The 19,997-nt window shown below is 43.1% G+C and overlaps 1 protein-coding gene across 2 annotated transcripts in view; it reads left to right on the forward strand.

Annotated features, from left to right (window-relative positions):
* Positions 1-1,236: 1,236 nt before the first annotated feature.
* Positions 1,237-19,997, forward strand: part of ALPK2 (alpha kinase 2) — a 128,527-nt gene continuing 109,766 nt past the window's right edge. For both annotated transcript variants that reach the window (XM_060121080.1, XM_060121081.1), the window contains exons 1-3: positions 1,237-1,435; positions 13,129-13,248; positions 17,475-17,592. The gene's annotated coding sequence lies outside the window, so the exon portion shown is untranslated. The remainder of the gene's footprint in view (positions 1,436-13,128; positions 13,249-17,474; positions 17,593-19,997) is intronic.

Raw genomic sequence — 19,997 nt, forward strand, 5'->3', positions numbered from 1 at the left:
CTGCTGCAGTTCATAGAAACGTGTTCCAAAAGAGACTGTCATTATTTTAAAGTCTCTCAGCTTCCAGTATCTTTCTTCTCAAATGAAGGTAAAACTGAAATAAATAGAACACATCCACAGTACTCTTGATACCTAATAATTCTAGATGATGATTTTTCGTCTTGTGAGAAGTTTAATTCCACCAAGGTATAGTGATGCATGCCCTGTTCTGTGTTAAAACAATTTGCTTTTGAGGATTATAGTGCCCCGTAGGGAGTGAATATTTACAGTTACGCCCCTTTCAAAGTCACCCCACTTGAAGCTGCTAATTTTAGCTGCGAGTCTCATAAGAGGTTTCCTTCTCAGCTGTCAGTTTCCAGGTATGGTACATTAAAATAACTTTTGCAAAGAGGCAAAGTGGTTACAGAATGATACTTCTGGATTTTCTACATTCTTTCTTGGAATTGGACAAGATTCAAGAAAAGAAATGTCCACGTTACAAAACCTACTCTACCAACATGAACGATTTGAAAAAAAAGGGCTCATGGTATTTCTCCTCTGGATTTCTTCGGGTCTTCCTCCCTTTTCTTCTTACTACTGCAGTCAAAATAGGAAGAGAGAGAATGTGTGTGAGAGTGTGTGTGTGTGTGTGTGTGTGTGTGTGTGTCTGAGAGAGACAGAAAGGGGTGTGCGGTGGGGAGAGGGGGGACCACTGTGGGAGGAGGGTGGATCCTGCCTTGCTGTGGCTTCTGCTTTTCTCAGAGAACTTCAGAGAACGACTGTAATACCAGCTCTAAATGAACAACACATGACTCTTATTTTCACCACCCCTCCCCCTCAACCCCCCTTCAGGTTTCCTATGTGTAATTCAAGTGCCTGATAGCCTTGGTAGGAGAACTCTGGTGTTACTCTGACCTCAATCACTTTATAAGGCAGCGAGATTTTGCTTTTCTAAGAGGCAAGCACCTGAACCTGAGGTCCTGCATGGGCCCTGCCAAACGCTGCTGTCTCCAAGCCACCAGTGACAGCTCATCTGGGTTTCATCCGCTCTCCCGGGGCTGCATTTCATCAGGCCGCTTTGCCAGGGCCTCCCCAGCAGCGTCAACAAGTGTCGCACCTACTGCAGAAACAGCCCTCGAGTTTCATCACAGTGATGCTAAAAAGTATTCTCCAGCTTCAGCAATGATCTAGTTCATTCAAGGGCAGGGAAAAAAAATGCTCTGCTTCCAGAACTTCCCTGGGCACGGAACCTTCCCTCTTAGGAAGATAGGAGCTTTTCTGGAAACAGACCCAACTGCGCTTTGAAAAACTTTGGAAAAGACCCTGAACCCTGTAACTCCTCTGAATCCCCAATCCCAGGAACAGGGACTCCCAATCAGTGCCTCACACACAGCCTGGGGAGCCCACAGCTGAGCTGGCCCTCTTATCGCGTCTCTTGGACAAAAAGTATTGAAAAGTAAGTATCTAGATTTTGGGTTTTACCTGAGGAATGGCTGTGCTTTAAGTATGTAGTTGTTTACATTTTCTACAACAGGGAACAAAGCAGATTGTTTCCTTGTGAACTAGAATGAGATGAAACAAGTGGGGTCTATAGAGCATATTTGGGTACATTACAGGGTTTTAAAGTGGCCAAATTCTCCTTTTTCAGTTTTGGGCCATTCTGACCCTTTTGAGAAACCATTATTATTTTTTAATGTCTGTTTATTTATTTTGGCTTGACAATAATTTTAAAAGATTCTTTCACCTCATGGCTATCTCAATCATTAGAAAAAATAAACATCTAGGATGGCTCAAAGGAGTGATCTGTGAAGGCTTTGCAAAGTAAAGTGTCATGAAAATCTGAGGTAATGACCCAGGTAACTCAGGCCCTAGGTCCTTCTGCCTGAAATATTTTAGTGTTTTAGTCAAAAGTTATTCCTTGTATTTGGACTATCTGGATGATTGAAAATCTGCACTTTCTGAGGGGACACAGCAGCATCTTGTCTGACAGTGGGAATGAAAGCTGCTGAAAAGCTAGCAGGCATTTCAAAATGGCTGATGCAGACATCCACTGAGTCAGTCAAATATTTTCTTTCCTTTTTTTAAAATTGGGTTAAGAACTCTTAACCTAATATCTACTGTCTTAATACATTTTTTAAGTGTACAATACAGTATTGTTAACTATAGGCAAGGCATTATACTTGAGTTGTTAAATAGCTTTTTGAAAAAATTTAAGGCAAAAAAGTCAACCCCAGAAAGATCGATAAAACAGCAGCACTGTCATGTTACATTTTGACGACCACATCCAAACTTTGAAACTACCGATTCAGGGTGTCAGTTGCAGACATCTGGCAATCATTTAAAAATAGATAAAAGCAAGAGCAGCATTTAGAGCTGCTTCTGCGCTAATTATTTCCCATCCACAAACTTTTCCTTAGGTAGCCTTCATTTTTGAAGATGAGTTAACCAGGAACGGTCAGAAACGTTTTATAACAGCATATTAGGTAAGGGTAGATCGAACGAGCTTCTTTGCTGTAATCCTTCTTAACTGAAACCCCGGATGTTGTGAGCTGCCTTCTGAATGGACAAATTGACAAATCCTGTAGTAAAAGGCAACTGATGGTCAAGAAACATGATCAGATTTTGGAAATCCAGATTTAAAACCAATTTAAATGTAGTTTAGCTCCCAAACTCCACTGTCCTTTGAAGTTTTTGCAAAACATGTAATCACAATTTGGGGAAGATTTTTAGGTAGGGTGGAATTCCTATTTTCATCACTTGCAAAGACACCCCCCCTAATTTAATTCATTTTTCATCACCCCCCCCCACACACACACACACTTACCTGTGGATATCAGCCTATGGAAAGAGGATGTAGTCGAGTATCTTAACCCAGATGGAGGTTGGGGAAGCAGGGTACAGCTGAGGAATAAAGCCCAGGCTCTGGAGGCAGATCTGGAACCAGATCCTGACTTTAGCACAGTTTCCAGCCTGTCTGAACTCCAGTGTTCTCACCTGTAAAACGAAGACAACATCCACTTTGACAGGATTGATGGGGGAATTACATGAATAAATATACCTAAAGTGTCTTGTCACATCGTAGTTTCTCCACAAAGACTAGTTCCTAGTTCCTCCCCTTAATTAAAAAGCTTCTCTCTCTCTTTTTCTTTGCTACAATTTCAGAATGCTTTCATAACATAAATCACTAAAGTAATAAAAACTACATATGTTGACACCAGTGCAACGATTAAACAAAAATAACATAGAAAATTAGATATTTTGAAGAAAATTCTATACTTGAAAACATTTGAGAGCAAAAGAAAAACCATTATGTTTTCGAATGCATCTGCAATAAATAAGAAAAATTATTTTTGCCTGAAAACGGTTGATGGTGTACTTGTTATCTAAAAAGCAGAGATTTATCAGTATCATCTGATGATGCTGTTTAATACATATCAGTATGATATTTAAATAGGAGTTTTCACATATCCATGGGAATGGAAGGTAAAGGTCAGTCCATGCATACAAGATGATGCCTGTGATTACTGTGAAAACTTAGGCACAAACCTGTCTTTCCTCAAAGATTATAGTTGAGCCTTGCATTGATTCCCTTTTTCGCTCAGACGTGAGCATTGTAGAGTGGGGGGATTGGGGGTAGGGGGGCGGTGAGGATGCTCGGGAAATGGGCTCGCCATTGGGGGAGCTGAGGGGAGATGGCAGCTGGGTGGGCCATCTCAGGAGCCATGGCTGGAATTTCAAGGTCAGTGATAAAGGTTCGTAACGAACAGGGTGCTCCCTTGTTCTGGGGTGAGGGCGAGACAGGCACGGAGGGACGGAGAAGACAAGAATCACAAGCAGGGCTCGTGGGATGGCTCTGAAGAGCTGTACCATCGTCTTTATTATGACTGAGATAGCACGCAGCTTTTGTCCAGGCACCTCGGGGTATCTGGATAAATTCTTTGCTTGAGTTACTGACAGGTTTGCAAGGAACCCTGTTAATCTGTGCTTAATTCTGCAAAAAGGAAATTTGGAAATTCAGAACTGTAAACAAACTTGGAAGAAAGTAATCATGCCGTCTTAGAAGGCAAAAATGAAAGAATAAGTGCCCAACCTATATGAGAGAAAAGAGCATTTAAAAATGTTGGAGCCTTCATTGAGGTTTCTGCCAATGCACACCCACCTGGCCCATCCTGCTGTCCGCCAGCAGACTTTGGACATCAGGTTGAAGAGATGTCAGTCTGGAGAGTTCACTTCTGAATACACAGTACCCTACCCCTCCCAGGGCCATTTCCTCCATGGCTGCTACCAGCACGTCTGGGGCCACCCAGCTCACCTTGATCGTCACTTGGCCTTCATTCCTGCTCTTAGAAAACAAGGTTCATTCGCTCCTCAGTCAGTAGTTCAAGACCTTTCTCTAGTCCAGTGGTTTTCACACTTCAAAGTGCAACAGAATCTAGAGAGCTTGTTAAAACACATTTTCCTGGGTCCCACACCCAGAGCTTCTCATTCTGAAGGTCCCAAGAATTTGCATTTCAGACTAGTTCCCAGGTGATGCTGATGGTGTGGTCCAGGGACCAGCACTCTGAGAACCACTTTAGCCATTTCTTTGGCCTCTAATTCCTGAAGAAAACCTATTTGCGCTTGTTCTTTTCAACACTAAAGTTGCCTGCTTCTCAGAGATGCAGAAGGCCCAGCCACAACAGCTGTGGAGAACACAAAAGCTAAACCTATCAGGTGTCTTGCAGGCAAACAGCCTGCAGTGGAGCATGTCTGCTGGGAATACTGAGTGTGGAGAGGACACACTGAGGTGAGCAGTCCATTATTTGGGAGGGGGCTGTTTTTTCCAGCTGAGGCTATGGGAGAGGTGTAAAGGACAAGTCAGCACTTGAGCTGGGGTTTGAAACTGGTGGGATGTGAACATATAGAGATGGAAGGTGGTCTTTTTCCGTAAAGGAAACAACAATAACAAAAACCAAGACAAAATACGGAGGTCAGAAAGAGACAGGATGCCAGTGGAAATCATAAATTTGTTCGGTTGGTTTGGTTAGTTGTTCCTAGAACTTTCTTGCAGAAGCATTCTTTGATTAAGCCGTCTATACTTAAATCGTTTACTTCTGTCTGTAACTTGGTGAAGGCATGTCCGACATAGCAATCTGGAACGGAGGGCTAATGGTAGGAATTTCAGGTACCATGGGGAAGTATGTATGCATCGGTATGCTTTTTAGAAGTAACAATCAAAAAATCAACTCTCCTTTGCTCCCGCAACTAAAAAGTCCAAGAAGTTTGGTCAGGATCCCAGGTCCGGTCTCTGCATTTCTGGAGACTCTGCTCTTTTGTGTGCTTTGGTTTCAACCTCAGGCTGGCTTTTTCAGTCTCAGCTGGTATCAACCTCCCTTGGAGTCAGCACGCTTTCTTCTTCCTGGTTAGAGGACAGAGTGAAAGACTTAAGCTTTGCATTGATTGGATAACCGCGGAATTTACTTTCTGCAGAAAGCCATGTGCTGATTGGCGTAGACCTTAGTTAGTGAACCCATCCCCGAGCAAGAGTGCTTGATCAGTTTAGACCAATCAGAACCCACAGAGCAGGAAGGACGAAGTCCAGCCCACCCGTCACCAGGTTTGAGTGATGCGAGAGGCGTGGAATGGAGTTAGGAAGACAAGCGAAATGGCTGCTTCGGGAGGTTTTGCATATTTTGGAGAAAGGTCTCTAAAGTCACACGAACTCCCCCCTTAGTCATAAGTTTAGCAATGGGCAGCATTCTTACTTCAAAGACTTAGGATGGGCCTACCTTATACTTCAGCGCACACAAGTTATTCTCCCACAGAATGGTGCTGCCTTTGAGTGGAATGAAGCTACTTATCTCTTACCTTAAAAAAAAAAAATTAGATAAAGAACGATTAAAAATTTCTTCCGAAAACAAAACAATTGGAGGCAAAAATAAAAGGTTTTCTCCTAAGACCCTCTGACTGGCTGGGTTGAAGGATGGTGGTAGGAGGAGGTTGAGGTAATATTGACGCTCTCCACAGCACCGTGTCCCCGGTCCCCCCGGCTTGCTTTGTGCTGGCTCACTGAGAGGTGGTTTGCTCAGCATAATTAATCCAGGCTCAGTTCATTACACCAGGGGCAGTGCTATTCCTGCCCATTACAGGGCAAGGAGTGGGACACAAGAGAAAGTAGCATTTCCCAGGTCCTTCTCTACACTGGCTGATGCCTGAAATTTCACAGGATGTCACCTCTAGGTCCATTAATAATACACAGTCTCCAAAGAGGGATGACTCAGAGTTGCGCTGGGTTTTTCGTTGTAGGGAAAGCAAGCATGAGGGAGGACACAGGGAGTCTGGGAGAAATGTGGAGGACCAGCCAGAGAGGGGATTTCTTTATCACATGTGTTCTTAGTGATGACCTTGATGACACTTGCCTAGATTGGACACAATGGTCAGTTCACCTCATTCAACTTCAAACCAAAGCGATTTTAACCAATTAATTCACCGAAGTTGGTCTCATTAAAACATGGTCATGCACTGTGTGTTTATATCCTCATGATCTTTCCTCTCTTCCTTTTACCCTGAGGGAGGAGGACACGTTTAAGAAAGGCAGAGACATGTATCCTTTCAATAAGCTGAAAATCAGAATCAGGAAACCTGGACTCTGCCATTAACAAGCTGTGTGACCTTGGAAAAGTAACTTGACCTGCCTGTGATTCAGGGGTGTTTTTCAATTGTAAAATCAGGGGAGTTACTAAACTCTCTCACAGGTTTTATTTAACCTTGAGTATTTTTCTTTTCTTTTTTTTTTTTTTAACATCTTTATTGGAGTATAATTGCTTTACAATGGTGTGTTAGTTTCTGCTTTATAACAAAGTGAATCAGTTATACATATACATATGTTCCCATATCTCTTCCCTCTTGCGTCTCCCTCCCTCCCACCCACCCTCCCTATCCCACCCCTCCAGGCGGTCACAAAGCACCGAGCCTATATCCCTGTGCCATGCGGCTGCTTCCCACTAGCTATCTACCTTACGTTTGTTAGTGTGTATATGTCCATGACTCTCTCTTGCCCTGTCACAGCAACCTTGAGCTATTTTTTTACCCTCCTTTAAAGAATTTCAAACTGCCACAGATTTTAAGGAGAGGGGAATGGGAAGACTCTCTAGCGCACCAAAAAAAAAAAAAAAAGAAGTTCAAAACAAATCCAGAGAGAGCCAAGTAGCAGCTATAGCTCAGTGTGTTCACGTATCTATGTGCCAGGCACAGTCTCGGGCACATGGAGTCACTCACTGTTAATATTTAAAAATTAAATTATATTTGTTTATTAGGTAACATCTATAAATTTAAAATATTCAAAAGGATATGCAAAGACAAGCAATGTTCCCAACTAGCATCCCCTCCTTTCCCCAGGTACTCAGGCCTCTTCCCAGGGGCAACCAGGTTACCAGTTTCTTGTCTATTTCTAGAATCATTATGTGTATAAATAAGCATATTATAATACTTATTCTTCCTTTTTTTGCTTATGCAAGTGATAACATACGCTACGCTCTCGTCTATACTTTGTTTATTTCACTCAACAATATATCTTGGAGATCATTCCATATCAGTGCATACAGAACTGCCTTATTCTTTTTTAATGCTCATTGCTGTTAGAAATGTAAAATTCCATTGTATAGTTATACTGTAACCAGGTACCTGTTGATGGACATTTAGATTACTTTCAGTCTTCTGCTATCACAAGCAATGCTGCAATGAATATTAGGTGCTTACTTGTTTGTCTCCTTCTTGTCTGTATTTAAAAAATTAACTATATTGAAGCATGTTTTGCATATTGTACAATTCACCCTTTCTAAGTGTTCAATGATGTTGTTAGTTAAATTTATCTAGTTGAACAACCATCTTTATAGATCAGTTTTAAAACATTTTTCTCACCCGCCAAAGATTCCTCATGCAGAACGTTTGGAGGTTCCTTAAAAAATTAAAAAAGAGCTATTATATGATCCTGCAATCCCACGCCTGGGCATATATCCGGAGAAAAACATGGTCTGAAAGGATACATCCCCCCCAATGTTCATTGCAGCATTGTTACAATAGCCAAGACATGGAAGCAACCTAAATGTCCACCAACAGAGGAATGGATAAAGAAGATGTGGTACATACCTACAATGGAATATTACTCAGCCATTAAAAAGAATGAAATAATGCCATTTGCAGCAACATGGATGGACCTAGAGATTGTCATACCGAGTGTAGTCAGACAAAGAGAAATATCATATGATATCGCTTATATGCAGAATCTAAAAAGAAATGACACAAATGAACTTATTTACAAAATGGAAACAGACTCACAGACTTAGAGAACAAATTTATGGTCAGCAGGGAAGGGTCGGGGAAAGGGACAGTTGGGGGTTTGGGATTGACATGTACACACTGCTATATTTAAAATAGATAACCAACAAGGACCTACTGTATAGCACAGGGAACTCTGCTCAATATTCTGTAATAACCTAAATGGGAAAAGAATTTGAAAAAGAATAGATACATGTATATGTATAACTGAATCACTTTACCGTACACCTGAAACTATCACAACGTTGTTAATCAACTATACTCCAATATAAAATAAAAAGTTAAAAAAAAAGATTCCGCATGCATGTTTATTGTTAATTAGTGTTCTCCCCACTGCCTGCACCTTCAGCAACCACTAATCTACTTTTGGCCTCAATCGCTTTCTTTGGACGTTCCATATAAATGAAATCATATACTATGTGGTGTCTTGTTTCTGGCTTCTTTCACTGAGTATAATGAGAATTCCGTTTAGGTTCATCTGTGTTGTACCATGTACCCTACTTTGTTTCTTTTCATTATCCATAGTATTCCGTTGTATGACTAGACCACATTTTGTCTGTCAATTCACTAGTCGGACATCTAGGTTGTTTCCAATGGACATTTAGGTTATTTCCAATTTTTGATTATTATGAGTAATCCTGATAAGAATATTTATGTACAAGTCTGTGTGTGGACGTATGTTTTCATTACTCTTGGGTGGATACCTAGGAATGGAATTTCTGGGTCTTTTGGTAAATGTATGTGTAACTTTTGAAGAAACCGCCAAGTCATTTCCCAAAGCATCTGTACCATTTTACATTCCCGCTAGCCGTGTCTGAGGGTTGTTTTTTTCCATAGCCTCGCCCACATTTGACTCTCTGTTTTGTAATTTCACACCCATCCTAGTGGGTGTGAAATGCTATCTCATTGTGGTTTTGATTTGTATTTCCCTAATGACTAATGATGTTGAGCGTCTTTTCATGGGCTTATTTATTCATTTATTTAGCCTCTATTTCTCACATCCAACCCTAAAATCATACCCAAGAAAGAGCACGACGCTTGCGCTCCAACAAATCTGGACTCATATCCCAGCCCTGCCACTTGCAGGCAGTGAGGAATTAGGTTTGTTACATCAACTCTTTAAAGTCACCTTAAGCTTCCAAGTCATTATCTGTGAAACAAGATAGAACACCTTCCTGGTAGTTGCACTGTGAGTATTAAATGAGATAGTTTCACTGTGAGGATTAAATGAGATAATGTTTATGAAGTGCCCAGCCTGGGGGCTGATGCATAGAAGGCATCCCAAACATGCTAACTGTCTATCCACACCTGGTCTGCCTCCCCAGATTTCCAGAACCCATCTTTGTGAAGGGTGCTTTTCGCTAACGTGGGACTGGGTACTAAGTGACAGTGGGTGTGGCATCCAAAGCTGGAGCAACGGACAATGGCCAATTCAGGAACCCAATTGCCCTTGGATTAGGCTGAGTCGTCAGGATTAATCCCTCCTGTCCCCAGTGAGAAAGCACGGACAGCTAGCTTTCCTGTAAACCCCAGAAGAGCTGCTTACCCGTTATCTGCAAATGGGCTGAGAGCTCTTCCCTGACCCCTTCGGTTGACAGCAGCCATGCCACTGGCTATCTGTGTGAGGGCAGATTGGCCAAAACAAAACTTGGCATCAGTCGAGGGCTTGAAATGTTCAAAGAATTCTCCTATTACCTCTTACCTGTTCTCCACCAATGTGAGAGGGAGATGTTTTTGTAATTTTGCTGATATTAAACCCAAAGCTCTTGTTAGCAGCTTACACTAACATAGTACTTGCTATGCTATTCAGAAGAGCTTGTACATATACTCAATTTTCCTAACAACTGAAGGAAGCAGATACTGCTCTTCTCTTCATTTTACAGTCGAAACTGAGGAAGAGAGAAGTTAAGCTAGTATGTGGCAGAGCTAAGATTTGAACCCAGGAATCCGGGCCCTTCATCATCACGTCCTTCTCCTATTCTCTTAAGGAGTAGATACTCCATCGTGGAGTACCTATCGAAATGTAACATGTGAATATTCTTATCCAGCAATTCCATTTCTTGGTATTTAGTCTAGAGAACCACTTATGTGCCCAAGGAGGCATGTACCAGGAAGTTTTTTGAAACACGTTTGTAAGTCTGAAGAACTCCAGCCAAGCTACACGTCATCAACACAAGAAGAGACAGATTAAGCATGGTATTGCCATTTTATGCAATACTGATATCATCAAGCATTTAAAAAAAATAACGCAGCCCTTTATGGATTGGGCTGACCTTGTAAGACTGCCGAAACTTGATAAGTAAGATAAGCCAACTGAATGGCAAGTATGTACAATTTAATGACGTATGTACAACAACAGAAAAAGAAAGATATATATATTTAGATGACTCATATGTAAATGGATGGAAAAATGCCTGAAAGGACGGCAAACCCTTCCTCTTGAGAAAGTACTGAGATGGAGGGATAGTGCTTGTGGGAGACCAACTTTTTTGTGTATTTTAAAGAATACAGATGTATGTATTTAGGCTCTAATTAAAGGTAAACAAAAATTTTTAAAAAGAAAGCAACTTGCTTTGGACTACACAGCTAAAAAAACAAAAACAAAAACATGCAAATCTTGTGTTCATTCCAGTTGATATGTTATCACTCCAGGACTGTCCATGAACCCCACCTTGGCCCCCTCTGCTAATTTCAGTATTTCGTTAGTTATCCATCTGTAGCAGAGAATGCTAAATCTGTCTTCAAGGGTTCTCGCCTTCGGAGAAGCAAGGAAACATGAACCACAGCCTGACTTAACTGTCCTTTCCTTTATAGTCAGTGCCCCGTGGCCAGGATATGTGGTGACTGAACCAACTATGTGAGTCAAATAGCGTGTTTGTCAGTGTTGTAACCTGTGGGACTTTGCCATCAGGGAGCCGTCAGCTGGGAGGCGTCACGGATGGCACACAAGGTCTTCAACGTCACCCCAACTCTTGACGGTTCCATTTGTCCTTTCTTCTCTCTCCATCCACAGCAGTGGCCCCTGGGAATGGGAATAGTCATATCTTGTAAATTACTATTACAGGTGAATATTATACTAGGAGAAATTTTTAGACATGAATTAGTATATCACTTAAAAAAAATCATTGTGGTAACCCACAGCAGAAAAGGAAATTGATGAAATGAGTGAAATCTTTCCTTAAAGCCTACCGATTACCATCTTGAAAACCAATCATGTAACAGATTCTTCCTAGATTATTTACATACATTAGAGGATTAAGCGCTTTACAGGCAATAGCTCATTTAATCTTCACAACCACCTCTGAAGAATATACAACTATTATGCCTTCATTTTACAGATGAGGAAGTTGAGCCACCAAATAATGGTGACGCGCTTACTGAGTTAGAAAAGGGTGGAGCCAGAGTCTGAACCCGGAGTACCTGGCTCTAGAACTCTTAGCCACCTGTGTTACGTTGCTTCTCAAAAATGTTAAATGGAGGGACTTCCCTGGTGGTCCAGTGGTTAGGACTCCACTGCAGGGGGCCCAGGTTCCGTCTCTGGTCAGGGAACTAAGATCCCACGAGCTGCACGGCATCAAAAGTGACAAACGGAAATGTTAGAACTAAAACTTCTGACTCGTAGTCTGCTGCTTTTCTGGGATGACCCTAACTATATGCCACGTCCAAATCGGTACACTAGTTGGAGATACAAAACGTGTAAGTTGCACAGTTCTCATCTTTGGGAAATTTACCACACCAGAAATAAATACACAAAATGTATTTACGTGGAAGATGATTCTAAATCTAAGACTGTCTCTAAATTTCCACTGTTTGGATAGAGCGAAATGTTATTTCCAAGCCTGGGGCTCCACAAAGGATAGGCATGAAGCTAGCACTATAGCCAGAGGACAGAGTGGAGAGGGTCCTCTGGGTTCAGGCTGGTGTTCTTAGGGCTGCTGTGAGTTGTGCGCTGCACAGCTCCAGGGCTGCCTCACACGCTGAAGATGTCAGCCCTTGTGGCTACGAGGGGGCCCCAGGGGATTGGCCACTGGAGCTAGGTGATCTTGAACACACTGCCGAACCTTTCTGAGTCTCAGGTTTCTCATCTGTAAGATGTAGGTGGTATTAATAACCGTTTAGGTCACTTAAAGGAGATTAGGTGAAATAACATACCTGGTGACTAACCAAGCATTTAATGCCGACTTGATGAATTCGCGCTTACTCAAAAATGCCAGCCCACTCGCCGCCCTCCCCGGGGCACCTGCCTGCTTCTCAGAAGGAGCTGTAGTTTCCCAGTTTCACCTGGAGAAATACCTCCCACCTGGCGATTCCTTTGTATTGAATCAACTCCTCTTTGGGGAGGCAAATATGCACACACTTTTTGAGTCCAATAGGGAAACAACTTTGAAAGAGGTGGCATTGGCCGTAGGCTCATGCAGTTTTCCCTCTCCGACGGGGCTGTGGCCGCCCTGCCATCCACTAGGACTTGAGGTTAAAACTATGGCTGCCCTCCCTGGGGCATTGGCAACATCTGCAGACAATTTTGATTGTGACCACTTGGGAAAGGGGTGCTATCGCTTCTAGTGGGTCGAAGCCAGGGATGCTGCTAAACGTCCTAAGATGCCCAGGACCGCCCCCCATAACAACGTTTCTGGCCCGAATGTCAGCAGTGGTGGGTGAGAAAGCCTGCCCGGGGACTCCCAACCCACCCGCCAGACTGCAGCCCCCAGCCAAGGGACCACGCTCCTTCTCTCCCTAAGTACCACTCATGGGGTGCTGGGGTTTCTCGAATTCCTGAGAAAAGTCAGAGACGTCCCAGAACAAGTGGTGATGTTGGGGATTTTTATTTTTCAGGTTCATGTGGCATGGAAAGATGACGGACTCAGGAGGGCCCCAGAGACGCACACTTTGATTTTTATCTACTTTGCTTTCCCAGAAAGTTCCTGAGAAGTCAGACTCTGTGAATAATATCGGGTAAGCATCTCTAGCTCCTCACCCTCTGAAACCTACCTGCAGACCAGGTTATTTGGTTCACAAGGGCATTGTTAAAGTATCACCTGGGAAAATAACCTGGGAAGTTAGTTCTGAGTCACTGATTGAGCAACTGAATCCTCTATGATTTTTTTTTCTAGAAGATTTCGTTGAATACCTTTCTGGACACGTTTTAGTGATCTCCTTTACTACCCGTTGTGATTCTTGGTTAGGCAACTCCCACACTGGTTCTTTTTTCAGATAATTCACTCTTTTTTGTTTTGTTGTTTTGTTTTTTGCACACACATATATTTATTAATCACACATTTTGTGCAAAGTATTTAATCCTTAATAAGAATATAAATATATATAAAAGGTATGTTTTGTTCCCTAACTTTTTTTTTTAAAAAAACATCTTTATTGGGGTATAATTGCTTTACAATGTTGTGTTAGTTTCTGCTGTATAACAAAGTGATCAGCTGTATGTATACATATATCCCCATATCCCCTCCTTCTTGTGCCTCCCTCCCACACTCCCTATCCCACCCCTCTAGGTGGTCACAAAGCACCGAGCTGATCTCCCTGTGCTATGCGGCTGCTTCCCACTAGCTATCTATGTTACACTTGGTAGTGTATATATGTCCATGCCACTCCCTTACTTTGTCCCAGCTTCCCCTTCCCCCTCCCCATGTCCTCAATTCCATTCTCTATGTCTGCGTCTTTATTCCTGTCCTGCCCCTAGGTTCATCAGAACTTTTTTTTTTTTTTAGAATCCACTCTTAATTTCCTGTGGTGCATGGGAATGGCATGAGTAACTTCACTTTAGACAATTTACTGAACTTTTCTTTATCACCTTTTACTGATATCCCCAGCCTGCCTAAATTCATCTCCCCACTGCTTGCTTTCTTCAGCTATGCTGGTCAGCAGTGAAAACGTTAAAACCAAGACATACATGCCCAGTGGAGGGAAAGCAGAGGGCTGGAATTCCCCCTGACTGGAGAATAAATAATCCAGAACTCCAGAACTGGTGCCCACCGTGGGAAAAGGGATTTATTATTAAAAGAAAATAGAAGTGAAATAATTGGGTAGGGAAGTGGTATACTGTAGCTTGTGAGTTGTTTTCTTTTCTTTCCTGGATTATGTCTACCCTTGAAAACATGGAGGGCACTGATGGCCTTTCCTGAGGGATGACAGAAAACTTTTTGCCCCCAATCCATTTTTCTAAGTCCAGAGAGGAGAAGAGCCAGCCTCTGAAATGGCTGTGCTTCCTTAGCAGAAGTCAAAATAAAATCTCACCTTTCAATGTGGATGTTTGGGTGTAGGACTGTGCACCCAGACTCCCCAGGCCGAGAGCATAGCCCCCCCCTCTTTCTCGGTGTTTGTCCATAGGCATCCGGATAGAGGAATGGGCTCAAGTCCACTACTGAGCCTTCAGAGTAGCCCCCTGTCTCCCTAGGAAGCCCCGGTGTTTGGGTGGACCCTAACCTTGGCTACCGGCCCCCTCACACATTAGCCAGATACTTGTGAAACGTTCTGAAAGTGGCTCTCAATATGCAACCTGCAGGTAGGCTTAAAAAACAAGGGTAGGGACTTCCCTGGTGGCGCAGTGGTTAAGAATCTGCCTGCCAGTGCAGGGGACGAGGGTTTGAGCCCTGGTCCAGGAAGATTCCACATGCCGCGGAGCGACTAAGTCCATGCGCCACAACTACTGAGCCTGCGCTCTAGAGCCCGCGAACCACAACTACTGAGCTCACGTGCCACAACCACTGAAGCCTATGCACACCTAGAGCCCATGCTGCGCAACAAGAGAAGCCACCACAATGAGAAGCTCGCGCGCCACAACGAAGAGTAGCCCCTGCTCACCGCAACTAGAGAAAGCCCGTGTGCAGCAACGAAGACCCAATGCAGCCAAAATAAATAACTGAATAAAATTGACTCTTTAAAAAAAAAAACAAGGGTAGGATTTTTGGGTGAGATTTCCAGCAAGTAGAGGGAGAAAAGAGAACCACCCACAAGGTACAAGATACCACTTCCCTGTGCAAGTCTCATTTGCGGCTGATTATTCAGCTCTATACCACACGAAGGGAAAAAACCAGTCAGCCAGTAAGAAACCAGAGGACTCAATCAGCCCTGCTCTGGCTGAAATGAAACACTGGAGCCCAAGAGATCAGAATGAGTTCCCCAGGCTCAGCTCATGCATACTTGATATAATGGCTACAATAAAAGTCAGGAACACACACAAAAGGAGCAATTAAATGCTTCCTGAGAAGGAATCTGATAAAACTGCTGGGAATGGGAACCCAAGTCTGATCAGAACAGGCAGAAATGAAATATGATCAGCAGCTTCCTTGATAGGTTTTCAGGGAAGCTCATCTTTGGTGGTTTAGTCATTTGTTTGAAAGAGACTCAGGTAAGAAGCTGCTGGAGATGTGTCCCTGCACGCAGGTCTGTCTGCTCCTGGAGCCAGGGATCAACTATGCAGGTGCTTACCTGGAGGAGAAGGAAAGAGGTAGCGCAGCTGGGAGACCCCAAATTAGAAGAGACATAGAGAGGAAGGGAGAGGGTCCCTGAGCCCCCCTCAGGTCCTGTCCACGGTACAGGTCTCACTGACTTTCTTGTTACTCCCGCCCCTGACATTTTTAGCTCTCCCCCTTCTAAGCCTTAGGAGAACATGGAGTTTTTCTCTTAATGATCTCTGGGGTTGCTCGCCAAAGATCGTGTGATAAGACAGAAACACAAGAATGTTCCTGGGATGGATTCAGAATGGTGTATTGCTCCCAAATACTGGGCTTTCCTCCGGTATAGATGGTACATTTTATACATTTTCAATGACATGGAAGCTAGTGAAAAAGCTCGTTGGCACAGGCTGGAAACCTTCCTGCCCTGTCTGTCACAAGGGGAAAAAAGATCCCAAGGGGTGAATGGAATTCCTGGGGGGTTTACCAGATTAGCCCCTTAGCATTACATCCGGTTAATGATCACCAGGGGAGGATGAACCCCTTCTGAGGGAGAAAACGTAGGTCAATTTTGTGATGATGTCACTCACATGTGCACAGTACCAGCCTGGGAAACCTACATTCCAAACTCCTTTATCCTTAGGAAGACATGGTTTTAGCTAATCTACTTTGTTCTTCCGTCTTTTGTACCATAACATACACTCAACTCTGAGCACTGTTAAAGTATAATTTTCACTCCCATGCAAATACAGAGTGAACTTCAAAGATTTTATTCAATTCTTTGAATAAAGAGGGAACCAGAAAATATGAAGGCTGGTCAAAGAACATTTGAGGAATTGGGTATTTATAGGCAACTTAATAAAGGAGTGTTAGGATAAGATTGCTGCATTAGATAAAACACTGGTTAATGTCCTATAGGGCAATAAACCATAATTTGTGGGGTTATCTTGTCTGCTAGACAGAGATTATTTGCATCTCCATTGAATGCAAATCTACAAGCTTATATGTAACTTCACTAAATCTGGGAATTTTAATCAATAGTAATCATTGATGAAACAAAGTACATTCCCCTACATAACTCTTAGATGGACCTTTGCTCCCATGTGACACTGAAACAAGATACCATCCACAGTTTTGGCTTCTTTTTAAGTTTTATAGTTTTTCTTAATAGCGTCTTAAGATTAGGAGCAACATTTTTCATTTTGTCTGCCCCACTCTCACCCCAGCACCGCATCATCTTAGGCATGTAACGTGCCCAATAGTGTTTATTGAAGGATGCATTTTTTAAAAATTAATTTATTTTTTTTTGACTGTGTTGGGTCTTCGTTGCTGCATGCGGGCTTTCTCTAGTTGCGGCGAGCAGGGGCTACTCTTCGTTGCAATGTGCGGACTTATCGCGGTGGCTTCTCTTGTTGCTGCGCGCGGGCTCAGTAGCTGTGGCTCACAGGCTCTAGATCGCAGGCTCAGTAGTTGTGGCGCACGGTCTTAGTTGCTCCGCGGCATGTGGGATCTTCCCGGACCAGGGCTCGAACCCGTGTACCCTGCATTGGAGGCGGATTCTTAACCACTGTGCCACCAGGGAAGTCCAAAGGATGCATTTTTATCAATGAGAGGAAGCTTTTCTAGTTCCCCAAGTGACATATACAGCATGTTTATCCCTATTGTTTATCACCCATTCTTTTTTTTTTATCACCCATTCTTATTCATAGCTTTATGATATTTTTTCTAAAGATGCTTCACATAATAAGAATATTCTTATTTCTTTATTTTCAGGTCAGCCCCAGCCAGAGGTAACTTCGTATAAGAATGGTCAGACCATAGATGAGTGTGGCATTGTCTCCAGTTGTGAATTCTTTGAGAATCAATATATTCATCTATTACATCTCTATTGGTAAGTGGATGTGCCTCTGTGGACTGTTTACTAAGAGACCCACGTTCTGTCACGTGCTGGTTACTATGAGGTAAGGCCAAAAGATTGGCTCCTGTTTGGTTTTTGAGTTCTGCTGGATGCGATTAGCAGTCATCAAACAAGGCATCCAGCAATGACTCTGCTGAGCTCTGCCTGGTAACTCATCACACTCCTCTAATTTGCTGTCATTGATGGAATTACAACTTTATCTAGAATTTTACTCAAGGTGGCCCAGCCATTTTCATTCATTAAATGGGCTCTTCATTTAATCTTATTCTCTCTGGAAAGTTAAGAAGCTTCATGGGATTTCAGCATCTGTCGCGGAACATTTCTTGTGTAAGAATGGAAGGAAGGAGAAGTGATGGACCCTGACCCCATAGCAAGTTGGTGGTGGAGTTAAGGCTAGAAACTGTACCTCCTGGCTTGGTTTGAGGAAGTAGCGTGGTCCAGTATAGTGGTTTCTCATTCTTTTTCGTTCCCCTAAGAACTATGTGTTTGGATGAAATCAGGAAGCTCCATGTGTGAAGTAGAGAAATGAAAACAACTCTGGTTGAAGCTGGCTGGGGAGTCTGTGCTCTTGGTCCCCAGTGCTGCTGGATTGATCTTCATGTCACTTACGGTGGCTCTGAGGAGACTGAGGTCTGCAGAGCATGGTATGAAAATGACTGGTAGGCATGGGTGTGTGTACATAGCCTCGGAGCTGAAAATAACAAAGTGAAGACTTGGGTTTGCATTTTAGTTCTGCCGTTTTCTGGCTGTGTGACCTTGGCCAGTTACTTAACCTCTCTGAAACTCAATCTCTTCGTCCCTAAAATGGTGGCTGAGAGAATTAAATGATTTAGTGCTTGTAAAAGGCTTGTTATAGAGTAGTTGCTAATAAAAGCTTTCTTATCTCCTCATCTATGCCTTTGTTTCAAAGTAAGGTCAGAGGTCATTTTACCATGGTTGAAATGCCTGACTCAACTGGCTTATGGCATATCAACCTGATAATTCCAGACATCCGTTTATTCATTCATTATTTACTTTTTAAATTATATTCATCAAGCAGCTACTATACGGCAGGCATGTTGCTTAATGCCAGGGTCGAAGTGAACAATGTGAACATTGTCTGCACCCACATAAAACCTCAAGTCCATCAGGGACGACAAGTGGTAAACAAGTCATGCCCGCATACTCCAATAGACTGGGAAGCAGCCCACCTGCCACGGCCGCCCCTCAGCCATGGATTGGACTTCCTGCCTCTTCATTCCAATTTTGCCAAGGCCTTCCCCACTCTCCTCTTTACCCCATTCACCTTAGAATCTACCTGTACAGCTCACAGGCAATTCTAGTTACCCATGGATCTGGTACCCAGCCTCAAACATCCTCTTCTCCTTTGCACAGTCCCCGCATTGGGTGCTTATTTACTTCTCAGGATTAATGATTGTTCAGTAGACTGTGGGCCTCCTAAAGGCAGGAACCCTCTCTGTTTCACATTAATACATTATCTATCTATCTATCCATCTATCTCTATCTATCCATCCATCCATCTCGAATATATATTTGTTGTTGTAGTTGTGGTTGTTAGTTTGCTTAGATCAGCATTGGCAAGTTTTTCTATAAAGGGCCAGATGGTAAATATTTAAGGCTTTGAAGGCCAGATGGTCTCTGTCACAACTCCTCAGCTTTGCCAGCATGGTGCTAAAGCAGCCATACACACAGACACACACACACACACACACACACAAAAGCATGGTTGTGTTCCAATAAAACTTTATTTATAGAAGCAGTTGGGGGCCAGATTTGGCTTGTGGACCATAGTTTGCAACCCCTGGTCTAGATGGCAAGATCCTTGAGAATATACACAGAGTACTTGTATATCTTCTGCTCTTGCCTTGTTCCTCTGAGCATGCAATACATATTTCTTTATTTTCTAATTTTTTTTTTCTTTTGCGGTATGTGGGCCTCTCACTGCCGTGGCCCCTCCCGTTGCGGAGCACAGGCTCCGGACGCGCAGGCTCAGCGGCCATGGCTCACAGGCCCAGCTGCTCCGTGGCATGTGGGATCCTCCCAGACCGGGGCACGAACCCGTGTCCCCTGCATCGGCAGGCGGACTCTCAACCACTGCGCCACCAGGGAAGCCCTACAATACATATTTCTTGATTGACTCATTTGGGTCTTACACTAAGCTAAAATAGTATACTCACTTTTTAGCCAGAAGGGAAGCTTAATGTGTTTTCTTTTACTGATGAGATACCATTTAGGAATTGAGACTTGCTATTGTTATTTGTTTTTTTATAGAGGGCCAGGAATATAGGCAAACCCAACATCTGTAGGGTGTTAAGGAAGTTAAGAAGTAGCCATGGTGAAGCCCCAGGGTCAGGTGGGCAGGTTACATGGGAGAGGCC

Source organism: Lagenorhynchus albirostris, chromosome 14, assembly GCF_949774975.1.
Source record: "Lagenorhynchus albirostris chromosome 14, mLagAlb1.1, whole genome shotgun sequence".
NCBI lineage: Eukaryota > Metazoa > Chordata > Mammalia > Artiodactyla > Delphinidae > Lagenorhynchus > Lagenorhynchus albirostris.